Below are 22,203 nucleotides of genomic sequence, written 5' to 3' on the forward strand. Positions count from 1 at the left end.
GAGGATACCACTTCTTGACTTCAAAAAAGCAGTCGGGCATGATTCAAGTCTAAGATTGCAGAAAAGCATTAATCAGTCTATTAAAGTAAGGTGACAATTCAAAACAAATACCAAAGAAGTCGGTAATGGGTAATGGGCATGATTCAAGTCTAAGATTGCAGAAAAGCAGCCTCATATACGTTGTCCAACAATATATTTCTTTAGCTAATACATAGACGTAATGAATTGAACGAATAACGGCTATGCAAGCAAATTTTATATTGACATGCAGGTGATCTATGTAAAACTTAAAGCTTTAGGTTTCAGCAATCTTAGACTTGAATCATGCCCATTACCCATTACCTATTACACACATACATAGCATCACATCACACCCTACTTATATAAATACTCCGTACTTATCATGCTTATATTATACCAACTACAAGAGAAAATTAAATAAAACCTGATCTAGATCACCTTATCACGCGACTTGATCAGATTTGATTTAGCTTAAGAAAAGGGATAGTTACCAGAATACGAGCCTTTTTGCACGCTTCAAACTAAAATGTCGGCCTCTTCCACCATAATAAAAACACTCGTTTTGAGATAAATACTGGTGTAGTGAGGGTACGGGGCGAGACATTACACGATTTACACCATCAGCACCCATATACAGCTCGACTTGCCAGTGTAAGCAGCAGTATGGCCTGTTTGCAGGCGAAAATGTCTCTGAAAATACAAATTTCCTATCACAAGAAACAAAACAAAGAAACCCTTATTACTCGTATGCTTTAGTAATTACCAGCAGGTGTTATTTTGTTCGTTTAATTACTTTATTACAAAATTAAGATTGTTGGAATTCATGTGTTAACTGGCATAACAAAATAAGAATGCAGCATAATCGTATTTTCGAGTTGATAAATAAGGGTAATGTACTCATGTTACCTTCATAGAGTAAACATATCCACTTAGCTTTCTGATGTTAGGTACGCCACCAAGGCGCTTGACAAAATTGCAACCATAGAGTTCCACAAAATGCTCCTGAGTACAACACTTCTAGGCATAAATCTTTGAATAAAAAGAGATAGAAAGAGATAGAAACTACATTCAGCAGTGGGGTATCCACAAAATGTTCATATAAAAAGAGATAGAAACTACATTCAGCAGTGGGGTATCTTCTAAGCATAAATCTTTGAATACAACTTCTAGGTGCAAGTACTTAAGATTAGGAGCATTGATGTTCAAGTCCAAACCATCATAGTATGAAAATGTTAAACTCTTAAACACGGAACAGCTAGAAAATAGGCTTTCAATTATTTCAAGTGTCAGCAAAATTTGATCGAGTGTCAAGGTGCGCAAGCACATAAAAACCTTATAAAGCTAGGCGGAATCCGGAGGATGCTAAAAACTCAATAACATGAATGCTAAAAGTACTGTAAGTTTTTTTTTTCCTCAACCCTACCGAAACTCCAATGCGAATTGAGGCAGTCACCAAAAATATGAATGGAGAAATAATAAAGGCCAGGCAAAGATGGGTTCCCTAAAATTCAATAATAAAATGTAATCCAATATCATTGGAGCAATTCCCCATTGCCCAAAGAGGTGGCTCAATCAGAGAGGATAGCTTATATGCACCGATAATATCTCAGAAATCATACTTTCAAAAAAAATTCAAGAATTACAATAATTCCTCAAGACCACACCCTGTTCTCAACATCCACCCCCAACTACAACTTCAGGGTTTACTTTAGGATCATTTTTCTGTCCTTTCCCCTAAACAATATCTTTGTATCAACAGTTCAGCACCATCAATTAAGTTCATCTTGTAGCTTAGTATTTCATATAAAAGCTCTTAAGCAATAAGGTTAGCAGGATATCGAAAATTTGTACTTGTACACCATATCAGATTCTCTGCCATTTATTCAGTTGATAAAGAAATTATCATAACCCACCTATAAACCCGATTTTCATTTTCCAAAGCTCATTCGAAAGCCTCCAAATTCAAGTAACTCATAAGTTCATTTTACATGCCAAAATAACTCTAAATTCTAACATTATGATTTTAACAATGAAATTTTGTTCCAGTCGATTGATCGCATCTGCAACCTTAGCTAAGTATATCATCAGTAACAAAACTAAGAATTAAGATTTCCCTATTGTGGTATCTTAAAGTTTTTACGCAGCTATATTTATCATACACCACCTACAAACTCAAATTTCATTCTTCAAACAAAAATCTCCAAGCAAAAGCCTCCAGATTCGAGATTCTCCAAGCAAAACCCAATTAAAATCTTCTGACATATTTTCACATTCTACAAATGTATTTGTGACTCCATAATTGATTGAATAATACCCAAATTAGGATTATGAATCAAGATAGATTAAATGCAACATACAAGGAGTTAAATAACGAAGTAAAAAATAAATAGCAAATTAGGGGAAAAAACTATTAAAGTCTAGGTGAATAAATTGAAGTAAAAACGTACTGAAGATGAAACGGGGTAATCAGCAACTTAATCAAATCCCTGAGCTCGCTTAATTTTCCACATCTTAAAACAACAGCCAATCAATTCTATATAATGAGTGATTATTAGCTCAATTAATTACCAACCCACTAACCATTTCAATCAATTCAATATACCCAAATTTACCAATTGAGTAATGAATACAATAAAAAATCACAACTACAATTACACACATCTACACTATTAAATTCGAAAACATTTGTCTATGCCAACTCAAATACCCAATCAAACAAAACCCTAGCTTCAAAAATGATATCATAAACCCTAAAAAACGCAATCAGCAGAGGAGAAAGGGAGAGAGTCAAGAAACGTAATCACCTTGGCTTGGGCAGAGTGAGGGTTTTTTCGTGTAATTTATCCTACTGAACTTGAAGAAACTTGAAGCTCCGTTGCTTTCACCGCCTCATCAACCAATCAAAAGATCTAGAAGTAGAAACCCTACAAAATGCAATCGAGATCAAATTCAAGATCAACAGATCCACAATCAGATTGCAAAACACAACATTAACCTTAAAACACCAAGAAATTTCTGAAAATGAGAAAAACAACTACAATTACGAAGAACAAAAAGAGGAAATCGAAGAAAAAACTGGTAAATCTTCTAAAACAATTGAAAATGATAACAATTTCAGATCTGAAGAGCTTACCATTCAAAGGCAGAGAATCTTTGCGATAGTTGAATTAAACCCTAATTTCTCAATCTAATAGATCCAACCTCCCTTCATTCGTGAATTGTGTGGTCGAAAAAATTTGAGTAGGAGATGGGGGATGAGATTATACCAAGAAGAGAATCAGGAGGAAAGAGAAAGGGGAAGCTCGAGCAAGGAAAAGGAAGAGGAAGAAAGGCCTAGGTCAGGGCTAAATGTAAAGAGATGCAATCACGTGTCTACATCTGAGAAAGAGGACAAAAACGAAAATTTGGAAGAAATTGAAGGGCATTTTAGATACTTCACTATTGCATGAATAGTCAAATGCAACTCCTTGCTTTTAAAGGTTGTAGGATTTTGTATTTTGTATGCTCGGTTTGTTAAGTTAAACTAGTTTTTGGGCCCGTCGGGGGTTATATGTTGGAAGTGTAATGAAGTTTAGAAGTTATGTTGTTTTTAAGCATGTGTTAGAAGGTGTTTAAACCAAATGACAATAATAAAACTTTACGACCTATGAAGTCTTATCTTTTTAATCATTACATTTTTCTACTTATGTTTCATCTCTCCTGAAAAAATAGATCCACTTTAAATCACCTATTACCACCAAGAACATATCATTTGTACAAATATCAAATAAAATTGTTAAATTGTACGACTATACTCATGATATCCAACGAAGGGAAAGACTTAAAAAATTCTAACTATTAAACTATATTGACCAAAATTTTCTTATAGGAGAACTTAAACTAATTGTAAGTTTCCTAACAACAAAAATATACAAATAAAACCCACATAAAAGTCTCAAAATGTTAATGACGATTTACCTACCTTTAATCATTTGCTTGGAAACCATTACAATATAAGATTCTCCTTCTTTGCAAAATGAATTGCAACTAATTAAGAAAGAAAAATATATAACATATTTCCAATATGCTTAAGAAAAATCAAGAACAACGTGCTTAGAGAGAGAAGGGGGGAGGTGGTACTACAACTTGAATTGCATGTATGAAAATAAACAATTAAAATGTTGAATTAAAACACCCTATAACTTCCTACCGTTTCAAAAAAATTAGTAAAAAATTCTATTAGTGGAAGGTTAAATTTTGAATGAACGCTACAGAAGAATGAGAGAAGATTTGAGAATTGAATTAAATTGACATTGAAATTAATTAAGGTTGGAGAGTTAATGGGAATATGAAGAATGCGAAAGACGAATTATGGGACGGATGTTTAGGCATAATCAAGTTGAGTACTCTCTCCGTCTCATTTCTATAGTCCTGCTTTTATTTTGAGCGTCCCAAAATTAAGAAAAAATCAAGAACAATGTGCTTAGAGAGAGAGAGAGAGAGAGAGAGGGATGAAAATAAACAATCGAAATGTTGAATTAAAATACCCTATAATCTCCTACCGTTTTAAAACGGACCAGTCAAAAAGTCTATTAAGTGGGAGGTTAAATTTTGGATGGATGCTACAGGGGAAGGGTAGAAGATTTGGGGATTGAATTAAATTGACAATGAAAAAAATTAAGGTTGGAGAGTTAATGGGAAGTGGAAGAATGGGGAAGATGAAGCAGGGATCAGTTGTTTAGGCATAATAAAGTTTAGTATTGATCCTAATTTTTGGTACTCCCTCCATTCCATTTTTATAATCCTGTTTCTATTTTGAGCGTCCCAAAATTATAGTCATGTTTATATTTTTGGCCATTAAGTTTTCCATTTTCCTATGTACTATGATAATTTAAAATGTATTGAAAAAAAAACAAAACTTCCCCATGCCATGTACTATATTTCAGTTCTTCATGTACTACATTCCCTTTTCTATGTACTATATATATTACACTTTCTCATACAAATCAGTTATCAATGCACTATATTCCAATTTTCGGTGTACTATATTCCATTTTTCTTAAAACCCGTATTTTTTTTATCAACGGGGCTATAAACATGGACGGAGGGAGTTCAATTCTAATAAATTAGGGATTGGTAGTATACTACGTGAAAACTAATGACAATAAAGTGGAATAATGAATGTCCATTATTTTTTTATAACAAAAAATAAATAGTAAGATTAGTAAAGTTTTGACACGTGTCTTCAAGATGGAGTTGCTTACGTGTCATTGAAATGATGATGGTTATGTTTTTTAAATACTAGGTATAGATATTTTCGTCCCTTCTTATTAGAGGACATAATTTGATTTGAATATTGTATGCACATGTTCGATTGACTTATTTTTTTAATAATCATTTAAAAAAATATAGATTCGTCTCAATGAATATTGTTTAATATCATATTTTCTTATCCATAATTGAAAATATTAATGTTTGAAATAGTCCATCAGCAAATGTGCCTAGAATTGTGTCATCTACAAAATAATGAAGTATATAAATAAACAATTCAAATTTTAGTCTACATAAATTGATTTGCAAACGTTTGTATAAGACGGTATTTCCTGTAAGACCACCTTATAGTTGGGTTGTGTTCGCGGGTCAAGTCTTGTTGGCCTGGTAGCAGGTCACATTATTCGGGTCTTATAAAAAGCCCTTTTTACACGATTTTTTCCTATTTTTCATTTCATATCACTGTTCACCTCCAAGCTTTGAGGTGAGAGAAAGCTCTGTGATTCTTCGCCGATCCTTCTTCTACTTCCATTATACTTGCTTTCTTCAGATCTCCTACTCAACCTATTTGCTCCATCTTCGTTTCTACGATTTCGTAACTTTTGCGGCAAAGAAGCGGTGAGGAAGGTGGCAGCATTGTCGCCAAATTCAATTGAATTTGCTTGTTTCTATGCAAATTTGCTCGTTTCTATGCGAATTTGCTCGTTTTTATGTGAATTTGATGTTTTAGCAACGATGAATTTTGGTGGCATAGTTGATTGCGGCGGTAGTGTAGGTCATCGCTCACCACATAGGACGCTCGTAAGTCTGCAGCCACTGGATCTCCGCGTTCAAAACAAGTTTGATTTTCTAAAATTATTACTCGTATTTGAATGTTAGAGATTACGATTTATTTCTTTGAAATTATTCGTATTGAGTTTTATTTGGATTCTGATTTTCGGTTTTTGTTTTTTTGATTCTTTTTATTAAATTTCGGCGAGAAATTAGGGTTCCAGCAAAAAAAACATGTAGCGAAGGAAAGAAACAAATCGCCGGCGAGCATCGAGAGATGAAAGAGAGGAAGGAGTAGCGTCGGCGTGAAGATTGAGAGCCTCCATTGTTTGTTGTTATGTGCTCTGATTCTACTTCATTTCTACTTTGACATACCTCGGACTTGGAAATGTTCTCAATATGTTGGTGTTGGTTGAATGAGTTCCTCTTGTTGTGGTGGAACAGATCTTGTGGTTGTTGTGTTGGTGGCTCTGATTCCCTGGTTGCGGTTGTGGCGGTGGCAGCAATGCGAAGGAACAATGTTGCAGAGGCCTCGCAAATCGTAACAACAGTTGTTGTTGGTCGTTGTTCTTGTTAAGGAGCTGCTTCGTTGTCGTTACAGATATGTTTTATTCATAGTTTGGTTATAGTTAGTTAATAAATAAAATGGCTTAGTAATAATTTGTATTGTAAAATTGCAAAGAAATGCAATTAATATTCAAATCTGTATTGTAACAATTTTGTTTCATTTGTATTAGTCATGATTAAATAGGTTTTAGTTAAGAATAAATTCATTTTAGTTACACATTTGTGAAGGAAATAATTCCCTTGGTCCAAGTATGCATTCAATGCTAAGTCTAATAAATGCGGTTCAGTATTAATTAATTATGCAAGTTAATAATCCAGTGAGATCAAGTGAGCTGAATGCCTAGTTAGAGGTCGCTTCATTTCGAGTGGAATTAATAATATTAATCCACAGCTTACTCTTGACTGAACCCGTAGGGTCACACAAATAGTACGTGAACGGATCATGTATTTAAGTGAATTAAATACTGTATTTATGGATATTCATAATCGATGGATCTCGGTTCCATTGGGAGCTGAAATTGTCAAAAGGAAAAATATGAATACTCCGGAAATGATGATATTGCCGGAAACAGAAATATGGATCATAACGGAAATATAAATATTATGCAAGTCGTAGATGTTGCCGGAAACGGAAACATGGTACGTATCGGAAAATATTATTGGAAATAGAAATATTGCCGGAATTGGAAATGTTGCCGGAAACGGAAATATTACCGGAATCGGAAATATTGTCGGAATCGGAAATAAATTCCGGAATCGGAAATATTAAATATTTGTTCGAAACGGAAAAAAATTCCGGAATCGGAAATATTAAATATTGTTCGAATCGGAAATGAATTCCGGAATCGGAAAACGAATCGGAAGCGCGACTTACGAAACGATCGTCCGACGAGCTAGACGCATGGCCCAGCACGAAGCCAGGCCCGCGCCTAGCGAAGCCCGCGCAGCAAGCAGCAAGGCCAGCGAGGCCCGTGAGCAGCGAGCAAGGCAAAGCCAAGCGCCACTACTACAAAATAGGCTTATAGCAACTCCATTTTATGCAACAGTTTCACAGGCGTTGCTATATGATAGCTATTGCAACGGTTAAATAATTATTAATTTAAGTATAGTTTGACTTTGAAAAAGTGTTGCTATAAAAAACTATGGTAACAATTGTATATTAAGATTAATTTATTGCAACCGTTTTATTTTTTTTATATTTTGATGAAATATTGCAAAGTTTTTTTTGTAAAAGTATCTAAAATAATTAAATATTAAAAATTAAACCTACCCTTCGGGGCCTCAATCCCTTCTTCCCAACCTTTGGTTTCCCTCAAAAATTAAAAGCTTCACGAACCGCTGTTTTTTTTTTTGGTTTCCCTCAATGACTCAATCCCTTCTTCCCAACCCTTCTGTTTCACCCCAAACCCTTTTTCTCTTTCATCTGTTTCGGGTCTTCTTCTCTCTGCTTCCTTCTTGTCGATCATATTCATCATCGTTTTTGAAGCAAATGCAAATTGAAGATTGGCGTTTCTTAATTGGAAATTGGGTGTATGAATTGGAGATAAGGAGAAATTGACAATTTGCGTTTCTGAATTGGCGAGAAGAACAAGGTTAGTTGGCATATATCTCTTCTAATTTGCTCTTAAGTTCCACAACGATGTTGTTTAATTAACCGGTTGCGAATTATTTTTGTGTTATTTTTTAGGCTAAATTAGGGTTTCTCAATTAGGGAATTATGTTAATTAAGGAAGTCTGTTGATTTTTATTCATGTGTGTATTAGTTACTTAAGGATGAAGCGTCGTATGATTCTGTCAATTAGGATGAAGCATCCTATGCTTTAGTTACAGATTTTTATTTGTTAATTCCACAATATCAAACAATTTTGTGATCGGTCGATGGGTTATTTTAGATGATTTAATTCTGAATTTTGGCACTTTCCGTGGAAATTTATATGTGTTGCTGGGTTTTTTGGGTGTTCGGGTGTTGGTGGTTCATGGCTGCTGGTTTCGTTCTGTTCATGTGTTGGGGATGGCTCTATTTTAATTAGTTGTTGTTGGTATACATGGTCTCATGGGGAGGTAGTTAACTGATGCGTGTTATGTTGTTGGTAATTGGGGTTTTGCTGCAGGTTTGTCTAACTGCTTTTGCACATTGTGCTGATCCAATATAGGCTAAACTCATCTGAAATATCATATGTGTATGTGGCACTTCTATGCATTGAAACCTCACTTTGCCTCAAAAATAATGCTGATCCAATATTGAACTAAGCTTTTGCTAATGGATGCCTCCCTGTGAGACTGATATTGAACTATTTCGCATTTAATCCACTAAAGTTAAAATTTTCAAGGGTGTGACTACAAACTGTCCTTCAACCAAAATCGACATGAAATTAGTGATCACAAAATTTCAGCAGTATAGTTCTATGAACACAAAATACAAAGGTTTGTAACTTATTAATTCAATAGTGTTCCAAGTGTTAGAATACATACCGAAACAGCAGTTTATTCCTGACCAAAAACAATTTTTTAAGTCCCTCGGCACCAAGATAGATAATTCCGATAACTCACTATATATCCAACACAGGTTTTAGAAAATCATTTAAAAGTTAAACCAAAATAAGGCGTCTTTTTTATGTCGATTAAGGTAGTTTTGTAAGCTGTAAAGGGATAGATTGAAAAATGGAAATGCATTTGCATGCATTTCTTGATATTCTTGTAGGAGACTAACAGTGCACCATCTTGAATTCTACTCACATTATGCTAAAATAACAATACTTCTATATATTACATAAAGTTCTTCTAGTACAAACTAAAGGTTTTACACTTAATACATAAAAAATGATCAGTATCTTTAGATCATGTTACAAGGAGAGATAAAGTGGACAATGAAAAAAATCTCTGATTATTTCTTAATTCATCCCTAATCAACCTATATGAAAAATAATACTACTAAATATTACAGTAGGGCTTGGGAATACTAGCCGTATAGCATATAATACTATGTTATACAACTCATGAAAATTAGACGACGAGCTTCCTGATATGCCCTCAATCAATCTGGTGGCATCAGCATCTCAACTAATTTGAATTTATTCAGAAACTCAGAGAGGAGAGCTAGGTTTTCTTGTCGAAGGCGAATAACCTTTTGCCTTAGCTTTTCATTCTGTTCCAAAGTAGCTCCATGCCTTCCTTCTTCGTTCCATGCCTTCCATGCCTTCCTTCCTTCTTGATCTATGACGTGTACTCCCTACCTTCCTTCTTCGTTCAATTTATAAGATAAGATAATGCTTGAGTAGCCTGTAGATAAGAAATCAGTTAGCTCCATGCCTTCCTTCTTCGTTCAATTTATAAGATAATGCTTGAGTAGCCTGTAGCCTTCAAGGAAAGTCCTCTGGTGGTCATATTCCAGATTTAGCCAGGCCTGGAAAACTACTAGATCACTAACAAATAGAAATCGCCAACTGATTTCAAAGTATAATCTCACATATAACATAAACTATATGTGCATATGAAAACATACAAAACAGAAGAAATCACTAGATCGTCACTGAATATCAACATTCACTTATACTTTAGGGTATTGTAAGAATGTCAACATGTCTATCCCCACTCTAAACTTTAAGCCCGCCTCTGCAACTGTTGCTTTATGTTTTGTTGTTTATTCTGTGATTTGGGCTATGTAGTGTTCATCAGGTCTGCCTACTTTATGCATGCTTCTAATGTACTGGTCAGTTCTAATGTACTGATGTGTTTTGATCTGTACCAATTCTGTTGGTGTCTAATAATCTGCTGAAAGGCTGCATTGCTGCTTGTTGTTAACTTTCTGAAAATACTTTATCCATGGATTGTATGTGTCATGATGTACTTCTCAAAAGTAACACGAGGGTTAGCTCCTTCTGTGCCTGGACCGATTTCTTTTAGAGGTTCGTGTTTCTCTCTATTTAATTTTTTTTATCATGAAGATAAGGATTCTTTACAGGAGATAACCTTTGTTGTATGTGGGATATTTTGTATATGTTTGAAGTTTTGAACAAATAGATCTGCAGCCCAATAGGCTACTCAATACCTGAATCTCAATCAGCACAATTATCCCTGTGTTCCTGAATATATATCTTTAGGTATTCCTAAGATCTTATTGCACTGAATTCATTTTGATCGGCAAGATCCTAACATTAGGAGAGGGCCCTAGCCTTGATATATGACGTGTACTCCCTCATAAAAAAATTGAAAGCTCATCTTAAGCTTAATCGCTCTTTGTTCAATTTCTGGTGGAATCAAATTCTCATCAGTACGAGTCAAAGTAGAGTTAAATTCTGCTTATCTTTAATCTGTCATATTTCATGAGAATCATTTGTAGTGTCTTGCAATTACTTAATTTTCCATTTAGGCACTTGCGTAAAGTTGTAGTCTCTATGAATCTTGTGGTTTAGAGTGCTAAGTTTTTATCAAGTTATGCTCGAGACTCTGTACTAAGAACTCATCAAGATTCTTACAAGACTCTTTTGTAAGAGAGTAAAATATTATATTTCTTAGACTATATTTTTGCAACCTTATGAATTTGGCAACCTTATGAATAGTAGATACCAACCTTATGAATTTGGCAAGCTCTTTTCTGATGTATCAATTTTTCTCATCAGTTAAGTCCCCTCCTGTTTGATTATAAGAGTTCCTTATTTTAAACTTCATGATTTCTTATAGTAGGTTGTGCTAGACAAGGAGAAACAAACAGCAACTGTGGACATAGAAGCGGATGGTGGTATTGAACAACGAATTTTTTTTGCGCTTCCCAATTTATTTTTATTACCCACGAGTCCACAAATTGAATCTCTTTATTTTCCATTGGAAACTGGAAAACTTTTCTTATTTTGCTGGCCTCTAATTTGGTTTTGATCTTTCATTTCACTATCTTCTCCAATTTCCAAATTTCGCTTGCAGTATAGCCAGTATTGGGAATAAGATCAGCCATAACGTTTTCAATTTTCAATTTCTTCTTGTGTAATTGTACAATTTCAGCCTACTTAAACAGGTCCATTTTTGTTAATGGCTATTATCGAACACTTGAATGCCAGGAGCTATATTCGCCCTGCCCCACCCCACCCCACCCCATTGCTCCTATCAATTTTTTTTTTCCTTTGAAGTATCCCATAGCTCCTACGGAGTATTTGAAGATTTCACACTCTTTTTTATTAATTTATTTATTCACCATTTTTTCTTAGCTGAATGATTTGCTAAGCTTGGAGATTGGATGCGCATAGCCGTCTACTAAAGGTGTATGTCTCCTTTCTTTTTCTTTTTCTTTTCTTTTCCGTTTAACTTCGTTCTTATTTTTGGAATAATGTGAAGTTTGATTAATACTTCGTAAGACAGTAATGAACTAAATTTGATGACACAGTAATAAACTGACAATTTTGGAATATTTATTGGAGGAGGTTTATACAATTAATTGGAGATTTGTTTATTTTGTGACCTGGTCATCTGACAAAACACCCAATCTCTTACGAAGGATTTTGTATTCACTTTCTTTTGGTTATGTACATTGGGACATACACTTCGTACTACGTAGTACTCCGTATGTAGTACTCTGTATGAAATACTCCGTACTTTGTTATGAGTATATGTTATGAGTACCAAGATTCCAAGAATACCATCTAGGAAACTACTCCTGTAATACCTCGTATTTTTCTATAATTATAAATATATTTTATTATATTTATAAAGTATTTCGTTGTATTTTTATAAATTTACTTCATTTAATGAAATTAAATGCGTTTTTATTTTTAATTAATTTAAATATTAATTACTTCGAAAACCGTATTTTTATTAAATAGATTCAATGAATTTATTTAATCGGGATTTGTTGGGTCGTATTTCAAAAACGAATTTAATAAACTTAAAGTCGATTGTTTTGTTTTAATCAAACCCAACAAAGCTTGCAAGGAGTAAACTTAAACGAGCCCGGTAATAAGCCCAACTCAAAACTACCCTAACCTAGCCCACAAGGGAAAGAAAACCTATAAATAGACCCTCTCATTAAACCCTCACAAGAAAATTCAACACTCCCTCTCTCTCATCTCTTTCTCTCTCCTTGCGGCGCCCCACACTCTCCTTCACCCGTCTTTGCTTGCAGCCCAAGGCACGCTGTCGTGTGTGTGTTGCTCGCCCAGCCTTGCGCCAACCCCCGTGCTCGCCCAGCATCGCAGCCGCAGCGTAACACACAAGTGCCTGCGTGCCTGCGCCCCTTGCTGCCCCTCTCCTTGCCTCGTCCCGCATCACAGCGCAGCCCACGTTGTGTGTTGCGTGCGCGTCTCGCCCTGTGCCAGCGCTAGCCTTGTCGCCCATCTCGCCCCTTTGCGCGCGCGCGCGCCCACTGCTGCTTGCGGTGCGTTGCGTGCGTTTTGTTGTTGCTTGTGTGTTACGTTGATCGGCGCACACACACACAAACGATTAATCGTTGTGTGTGTGTGTGTTGTTCAATTTTTTCAATCAAATTATGTTTTCAAAAATATCAATTTTTCAGTTTTAAATTGATTTAATTATTGTGATTAGTTTAAATATTTGGGTTGTTTAGATTAATTAAGACGGTTATGAACACCGTATTGGGTTAGTATTGTGTTTTAATTAAAGAGATTGGTTTTGATGATTGAATTTATAATTCTCAGATTTAATAAGTTTATTAAGTGTTGATTTTTGAAGTCAAAACATGTTTTCGGATTAAACTATTGTTAGGGTTTTGGTTTCAAATTGATTGAGCGATGATTCACATAATTTAATGACAATTTAAATTATGGGAATCAACTTAAATTTTCAGAATGTTTATAAGCTTTAAAAAGTTGGTTTTTAAGGGTTGTAAAGCTAAAAAGTCAATGTTTTTATGTTAGGACTTGAGTTGACTATTTGAGACTATTAAATTACCAATTAATGAATGATTTCTAATTAAACTAAGAGTTTTAGAATTTTAAATAGTTGCTGGAAATTTAGTAAACCTGGATTAGTTCTCTTGTTTTGTTTATAGGAGTTGATTTCTAGTGAGTCGTGATTCGCACAGTGGCCCTCGTACTTAGGTATTCCAGGTACGTACAAGACTAGGGTGACCACCCATCCCTTGAGGACTTTATGAAGTGTATTGAATGCGAATCATGTGAACTTATATGTTGGAAATTCATGTTTGATGATTGGGAATGAATATGCTATTATGGATTCATGTTTAATGTTGAGAACAAGCATGTTGTTATTATTGTTGAATCTATGTGAACGAGCATGTTATGAATTGAATTATGCTTTGTAGATTCTATTGAACTATCACGTTATGGACTTTTATAATCATTGAATTATGTCAAGCATGTTGTTCAAGTTGGTTTGCATGTATGAGTAGTGCGCGTGCAAGTTATTGTTATTATGCTATAGTACGGAATGTCTAGCATATATATTGAGCCTGTCGAATATTGCCAGTGAGCAATATATATTCTACCAAGGGGTAGAATATGTTGGAGAGTCTATGTGAATTGAATTAAGGACAATTCGTGCTAAGGGCACACCCCGCTTGTTAATAGGCAATGTCGGGTTATCTCAAACAGTGTTTTTGAGAAGGAACAATGGGAGTACTTTCACTTGAGTCTATGTTTGATCACAAGTCCTAAAGAAGTAAAATAATGAAGTGTCTTTGTTGAATTGTGTAATTGTTCAATTGTTTGTATGTTGTGTCTTGAGTAGAGTCTTGAGTCGCCTTGAACATAATATATTAATTAACGTAAAGCGTAACCCAAAAGAGCTTCAAAACTCTTGGAACGTATATACCTGGAGTATGAACAATGGGGGGAGTCTTGCCGGAAAACTTGTACTCCTTGAATGATACAAGACGTTGTTTCATTCTTTCTTTTTAGGCCGTTGTGCATAGGAATTCTGTCGGTATGGCCCGACTGTCGGTAGGAGTCCGACTTATTATTATTTGGTGTATGGTGGGCTCCCATCACCCTTTTCTTTCCTTTTGAGGATACTATACTTTACCCGTTCGAAGCTGCTTTTCATTAATCTGTGAGTCAAGAGTCGTGTCATGTGTCGAGTCTTGTCTCCATGATTATCTGTTTATTACATGGCTTTTGCATGTTGATTATTTAATTTGTCGAGTGAAGCATGTTAGGATAGAATGTTATTCTGGCTTGTCCGTACTCAGCTTTTGCTGATTTCGTGCTTCATGTCTTCTGGTCATGGCCTTCGCCTTAATGACCCTATGATGATCCATCAATTGCATTTGCGTTGTTGGGGAGTAGATTCTTAATAAAGCAGGTTTGTAGAGATAACTTGCGGGAGAAGTTATCATGGGATTCGAGTTGAGAGTTTATTCTTCCGTATTTTACAAACTCTATTTTTATTTAAAGTCATGACTACTATTTTCAGTTAATAGATTTCAAATGGTTTATTACTTTGGATTTGGGCCTCAACGGTTCCAACTTGTTTAATGACCATTAACTATTTATTTATTACGTTTTGAAAGTTAGTTAATTCCGCTGCGTAATTCTGGTAAATAGCCTTAGCCGTTATCACGATGGCGGTAATATCTTGGTAATTCCTGTGTTTTAAGTCGGAAAATGTTTTATAAAAAACAAGGAATTATTAAGGTGTTACAAACTCCGTATATGAATTCTCGCCTGTGTTCTTGATAATGCTTTAACGGGTTATCCGAATGTGTATTAGACAATGTCGTAATGTGTATGTCTCATTATCTCAATCAATGCTTAAAACATGCAAGTACTAAGAATTTCCATATTAGTTATATTAGGTAAAGTATTTATGACAATCGACAATGCTAAGAAACTCTAATTAGTAGTACTACTCACTCACCAGTTACTCTAAATATTAGTACTAGTCACTCACCAATTTTTTTTAGTACACCGTGCATCGCACGGGAGCTAATCTAGTTGTTAATACATTAGTTACCAAAAAAAAAAAACACTAAGAGTATGTAATCTTCATATATGTTATGTTAATCTTGTACTTTAAGTTTGTTTTTTTACTATTCAGACAATTGTGATAGATATTATGCTTATGAAATCTATACCTAGTATTTAAAAAGCAAAATCATAGCTAATAATATGACATGTGTCATGCCTCCCTCACTTCATCCATCATTTTGGGTTTTTTTGATTTTTTTTTTGTTGTTTGTTGTATTTCTAACGCCTCTTCTACTCATATTTCTCATTCAACATCAATTCATCATTTCATTTATGTATATTCATTCAATCTTTTCCATTTCATCTCAATCAATATCAATATTCCATTTAATTTATATATATTATTTCAACTTTCAAAATCCACTTATACTATTTAAATCATATTTTCCTACTAAAATTACAAACCTCCAATAGCATTAGGACTTTAAAAGACCAATAAACAACTACTATATAACGGCCCGTTCTTTGAACGGGCTCAAAAGCTAGTTATATTTGAAATGTATACATTTTTTGAACTAATTTGTTATGAAAATCTTATTATACGCTTTTCATATTTATTACATGTATATGGATAACTAAATCCATTTGATAATGTGGCTTTAAACAAATTGAAAGCGTTGCTATAAACTCAAATGAATGTGTTGCCATAAATTCAAATGAAAGTGTTGGCATAAACTCAAATGAAAGTGTTGCCATAAACTCAATTGTAAGCGTTGCCATAATTAAAACCAAAAGCGTTGTTATAGATACAATTGGATGTGTTAGCATAAGTATAAGAAAGTGTTGCCTTAGTTTTAAACTTCTACCAACAACAAACTAATAAGTGTTGCTTTAACTTGGCGAAAACTGTTGCCTTAAATGTGTTAATGTTGGCTTAAGTTGTTACTGTTGTCATAGGTTAAAAGTGTTGCCTATAAAAAGCGTTGCCATAGTTTTTATGGCAACGGTTTATCATAACTGTTGCCCAAATCCGTGAAACTGTTGTCGTAGGCTTATAGCAACGCCCCTTATTGGTAACAGTTTTTACACCGTTGCTATAGGCCTATTACAAAGGTTAATTGATCTACGGTAACATTTTATTGCCGTTGCTATAAGCCTATTTTGTAGTAGTGAGCAAGCAGCAAGGGAGCTAGGCAAGGCCCAGCAGCAGCGCCCACGGATGGGCCGCGTGCTGCCAGCGCCTGCCTTGGGCCGAGCCGCGCACCACACCTAGTGGGCTGCGTGTGTGTGTATGTGTGAGCAATGCTACGTACGACCCAATCCTTGGTCGTTTAGGATTGCTTGATTAATCGTTTTCCTAATTCCACAAGAATTAAATGTTTTGTGTTTAAACATTAAATTCTAATGGATTGATTTAACTAGAATTCTGATAGAATTAGTTATTTGAATCCTAGTGGAAATCTAAATCCAATATTTCCTCCCTATAAATACGTGGTTCATAATCACAATTTATACACACAATCAATAAGTATTCATATAGTTTAAGTTCAAGTACGAATTTAATAAATTGCCTAAAACTAATAACTAAGCTTTCGAATAAAACATAATACCTTAGATAATATTCTAGTTAATTGAATCTAAGGCGATCCGAACGTGCTGTGGACTATCTACGGAGGGGCGACATTTGGAGTCCTAAACTTATTCTTGTTCGGTTCGGGAGCAGCTAGGGAAGGCACGCGTCACATGTATGTATCCTAAATTATGCTAATTGACTATGTGGCAATTAATTTGAATTCTTGGCTTTATGGTTTTTCCGCATGAAATATATGTTTTATATTTGTCATAACCTAACAGTGGTATCACGAGCCTCTAATTAATTCCATAATCAATTATAGTTAACATGGTTAAATTTTATAAATTTGCAATGACTTAAAGTGGTGATTAATTTCGTTGTATGTAATTAATTGCAAATTCGTGCGATTATTTGATTATATGTTCGCAGAATTTTTCGGCAGTTTTGTCAATAATGGCCGGAATCGTATAATATTATAGTGAATTTCGCATAAAAACGACGTTTTAAAATTTTGACGAAAATCAAAGATTTGTCGCCAAACCCAGAATTCTCAAATTCGAAGCCTAACTATGACTTTTCGGAGGTTTTAATTTTTCGAACGCAAAATTTATAATTTTTATGATGTTAAATTTTGCGAATCTTGTATGTAAATCTTGAATCTATGATTGACCTACTGTATATGTTTAACAATTCTAAAGCCTAATTTTGTTAATTATACAACCTAATTAATTTGTAATTGTAATTAATTTGTTGAAATTCGAATAATTCAGAATTTGTTTTGATTTTAATAATTAAATAGCAATTTAATTAGGATCCTATGATTAAAAACCACCAAAAGTTTTTGTTAAAATTGATTTTTTTTAAAATTCCATGACCTAGATTTGAATCCATGAAAATAAATATAATCCGAAATTAATTTGAAAAATAAATTTTCGATTTTCGCCTAAATTTATGAAATTAATATGAGCTATTAATTTGTTAATAAATTTAAATTATAAAAGTTTTGATTTTTATGAAAATCGTTCACGAATCCTGCACGCACGAAGCAATGGAAGCTAAGTGTTACCCTTAAGGGGTGTTGCATAGTGCAAGCATGCGACGACGAGTAAGGGAGCTCGTCCCCCATGCGGTACTAGGCAGCGAGCAAGGCGCGCATGGTGCACGCGCGTGGGGCTGCGCTCCTGTGCGGTGTGTGTTGTGTGCATGTGAGCGAGAGGCGAGACGAAGGCAGCAAGCATACGAGGCCGCGCGCGCGGGCAGCGAGCGCTGGTTCACACCAGCGAGCGTTGGCTCGCCCAGCGGGCGATGCCTCGCCCCAGCGAGCGATGCCTGCTGCGCGTAGTGCGTGGCTTGCTCGGCTTGTTGTGTGCTATCCGTGGCTTGTTGTGTGCTATGCGTGGCTTGCTCGATGCTTGTGCTACGACCAACGTAGTGGCAGGCCATGGGCGCTGCACGAGCTGCTACTACAGGGCTTCGACGAGGCTTGGGCGCAAGCCTAAGGCTTTGTCTTAGCCCGTTGGTTCGTTTTAATTTTTCGGTTGAAAACGATTTTAATTAAATTTAATTTCGTAATTTAATTTTTTCTCGGAATTTAATTTTGAATACTTTAATTATTATAAATTTATTTATACTAATTATTTTACTAAAATTAAAACCTTGATAAAATTTAAATTAATTAATTTTAATCAACTGAAAATAAAATTAAAGGATTTAACTAATATTTTATATAAGCTTTAAATTTTAATTAAATTTGTAAGTTTCCGGTTGGACTAGGAAATACAATTTTATGTTTAAAATTTGTAAAGCATGTAAATTTCTTGGTTTTAGTGGGAGGATTTTAGTCATAAACTCTTAATTAGGTCTACATTCCTTTAAGGTTAAAACAACTCGATTAGAATTAATAAGGATTGAATAATTTGTAGATTATTGGAAGCCTGATATGTGTGTTTTATATAGAGTTTTTACCCCCGTCCCTTAGTACTTTTCTGCATCAAATGAGCTCTTAGGAGCCGTTTTTAGTACTAATATGTGTTGTAAGTGTGCCTTGAGTTTCAGGATCTGTTCGATGAGAAATTAGCCTTTTTAGGCTCGTTACGCGATGATATAGGCCACTACACGGACCCCGAGTAGGTTCAAGATGATTATGGTCGACCCTTGGGAGCCTAGGATGCCTATGTTCGAGCCCCGAGAGTTAGACTTGGTGCTTTGAGTGAAGGACGATGCATTTTGCAAATCGCCCTTTGAGTGGAGGGCGGAATGAGAAAACCGGGCGAAGAAAAAGAATATTGGAACTTTCAACGCGCGCCCAATCGGGCGGGATTTGCCCGATCCGGATCGGGCGGCCATCCTAGGAGATGTATAGGGCAATTCTCATCCGCCCGATCGGGCGGAATTTCGCCCGATCGACCTACTTATCGAGCAGAATGCCCAATCGGGCGGCCGTCTGCCCGATCGGGGCGACGCCAACCTCTGCGCCTTTTTCGCGAGTTTATTTCCCGTTTTTGAGTTGTATTTTGGGCAAACTATAAATACTAAGCTCTTTTATTTTTAGTGACATCTTATATTCTAGTTTTCAACACTTAGTTTTATTCTCTCAACTTAGTTTATTCTCTCAATTTGTTGCGACACTTAGTTTCTATTTAATCTCAAAAATTCAAGCTTTCATTATTCATTGTTCTTCATTTAGGTATTCATTCTTACTTTTGATTTATTATTTTGCTTTAGCTATGTTTTCATTGATTAATATTGCCTAGTTATTTCAATCATGTGTGAGTAGTCTATTTTCTAGGGTTTTGGGAATCCACTGATTAATATGAAGGGATGATTGAATGTTGTTGATTGTTGGTATTGTGGTTAACTCCTATTGATTGATTTCATTTACTATGCAATTAGGTTTGCGCAAGTTTATTGTATTAGTCAAGCAATATCAAGTTAAGATTCGAGAGATGCAATTTGATGTTTGTTAGGCTTGTGTCAATAGGTAGAATTGGAATTAATATGTAGCGAGAGCCCGTTAATTCTAAGTCTATGATTAGTATGGATTCGAGAGAGCATGCTAGTCTAATTAATTGCTTTATTGATTATTGTCGATTGTTTATCATCCTGGATTGTTGTTCATTGGTGAACCTATGCCCTAGACCTCTTAATATCTGAATTATCCATATTTTATCATTGTCGTAGTTTTAGTATCAAAAAACCCAACCCAATTCCTGTTCGCAATAGTCTAGACTAGTTGATTAATAGTTGAAAGAACGCCTGTTTCCTTGTGGATACGATCCCTACTTCCCTTACTATCCTATTAGTGGACTTAGGTTTATCATATATATCTTTGTTTAGGTGATACGACTTTAGCCTGTCAAAGCCTTGATTAATTGTTGCAAATATTTATGTGATGCATAATGTGTTCTACTAACTTGCTATGTGGGCCATTCATTGATAAATGAATGGGTGAATGATATATTGTAAATGTAATGTTTTGCAGGTTATGGAAAGTGACTAGTATGACCCAAATAGGATAGAAAATATGGTCTGCGTACCATTAATTTGAATGTAAAATTGGTCTAATGCACCAAAGTTTTTAATTTTAAATATGGTCTGCGTACCATCAAATAGTTGTAATTAGTTTCAATTATAGCTTATCCTATTTGAAGAAAATGACGCCTCCCATGGTGAAATTCAAGACGGAGTTTCCAATCCATTTTCAAGATGGAGTTTTAGGTTGAAGTTTCAAGATGAAGTCGGGCCATACTAGATCACATATATATATCTTATGCATGCTTTAAGTTATTTATTGCTTTAAATATGTACTAATTATGCATGAGATTATGGCTTGATTATTTTGCATGATTAAGGATTTTAGTTCACTTAAAATCTAACCAACATAGTAACACCAGAGCAGACTATGGAGATGATCTTTCCATTTTCTCTGAGTGGGAAGGCAAAGCTATGGATTAACGGGCTCAATCGAGCAGCTATGAAAATCACTGACTGGGATTCTTTGGCTCTTTCTTTCTATGTGAAATATTTTCCGCCTGAGAAGACAGCCCGTCTGAGAAGCCAGATCATTTCTATTACATAGTAGGAAGACAAGAGCTTGTTTGAAGTCTGGGAAAGATTCAAAGATTTGCAGAGAGAATGCCCACACCATGGTCTACAACCGTGGTTCTTGAACCAACAATTTTACAACGGTCTGGGTAACGATTCTAGGCTTATTCTGGATTCTGCTGCTAGTGGGAGATTTATGCAACTTCATGTTGTAGGGGAATACAGTTAAACATAATAACATGTGCGAAAACAATCCCCAAAGCCAGGAAGCATGTATAAAGCACAGATTAAGCATACTTACATTTGAAGCGTGTTTTCCACAATAACCTTTCAACGAACACGAACTTAGAACTCCATTTTACGTTCCTCTACTTGGTTCAGCGACACGATCAGATCCATCTTGATAATCATAGCTTAGACAATCGATCAAGAGAGTTTGCTTTTAGGAAGAACTCACTTTGGAGGCACAGAGAGAATTAGGGTTCTCTAAGTCTCTAGGGTTTGAGTATGAGTGAATTTTATTATGGAAAACTTGGGTTAGAAGGTTATTAGAATAACCTTGCTAACCGGCCAAGCCACAAGGGCCACGACCGGCCAGCAAGCCCATGCGACACACACACACGAGCACGCAGCCCGCTGGGCCGTGGGCCGCGCGCAGCTGCTGTGTTGGTTCCTTAGCCCGCGCGCGCACACGCAACTGCTCGGCCATGGGCCAGCGCTGTTGTGTTGTTGCCTTGCGTGCCGAGCGCCCATGGGCCTTGAGTGCCTCGCGCATTCGGCTCGTGGGATGCTCTTCGTATTCGCGACTTAATATCGTTCTAGATATTATTTATCGTTTCGTATACGACGAATCACCATCGTACGATACGATTTATTCGTTTCGCCTAGCTTACGAACATTCGCAATACGATATACGATTCCGATGCAAGGTCGTATCGTATAATACGTTTTCCAAAACTAATTCCCAAAAATCTATTAAATGAATTTCCGATTCATTTAATCCGGTGATGTGTTACGTGCCATTGGTGTGACCTTGTAGGTTTAGTCAAGAGTAAGCTGTGAGCTTAATATTCATTAGAACTCACTGATCGGAAGCATTGCTCCAGC

At 35.5% G+C, this 22,203-nt stretch overlaps 1 long non-coding RNA gene and 1 other non-coding gene across 6 annotated transcripts; one reads left to right on the forward strand and one right to left on the reverse strand.

Moving 5' to 3' along the window:
* The first annotated feature begins 7,891 nt into the window (after positions 1-7,891).
* Positions 7,892-15,090, forward strand: LOC110789224 (uncharacterized). Of its 5 annotated transcripts, none has more exons than XR_008930610.1 (5): positions 7,892-8,201; positions 10,388-11,347; positions 11,808-11,859; positions 13,604-13,661; positions 14,859-15,090. It is a non-coding gene; the product is annotated as an uncharacterized lncRNA (long non-coding RNA). The 5 variants fall into 5 exon arrangements; XR_002533556.2 differs by having other exon boundaries at positions 10,467-10,514; positions 11,290-11,859; XR_008930608.1 differs by having other exon boundaries at positions 10,388-11,859.
* A 6,007-nt stretch (positions 15,091-21,097) lies between these two features.
* LOC130471029 (small nucleolar RNA R71) lies at positions 21,098-21,204 on the reverse strand. The gene has a single exon (XR_008931724.1). It is a non-coding gene; the product is annotated as a small nucleolar RNA R71 (small nucleolar RNA).
* Positions 21,205-22,203: the final 999 nt, after the last annotated feature.

The sequence above is a fragment of the Spinacia oleracea genome, chromosome 3 (assembly GCF_020520425.1).
Source record: "Spinacia oleracea cultivar Varoflay chromosome 3, BTI_SOV_V1, whole genome shotgun sequence".
NCBI classification, from domain to species: Eukaryota; Viridiplantae; Streptophyta; class Magnoliopsida; order Caryophyllales; family Amaranthaceae; genus Spinacia; species Spinacia oleracea.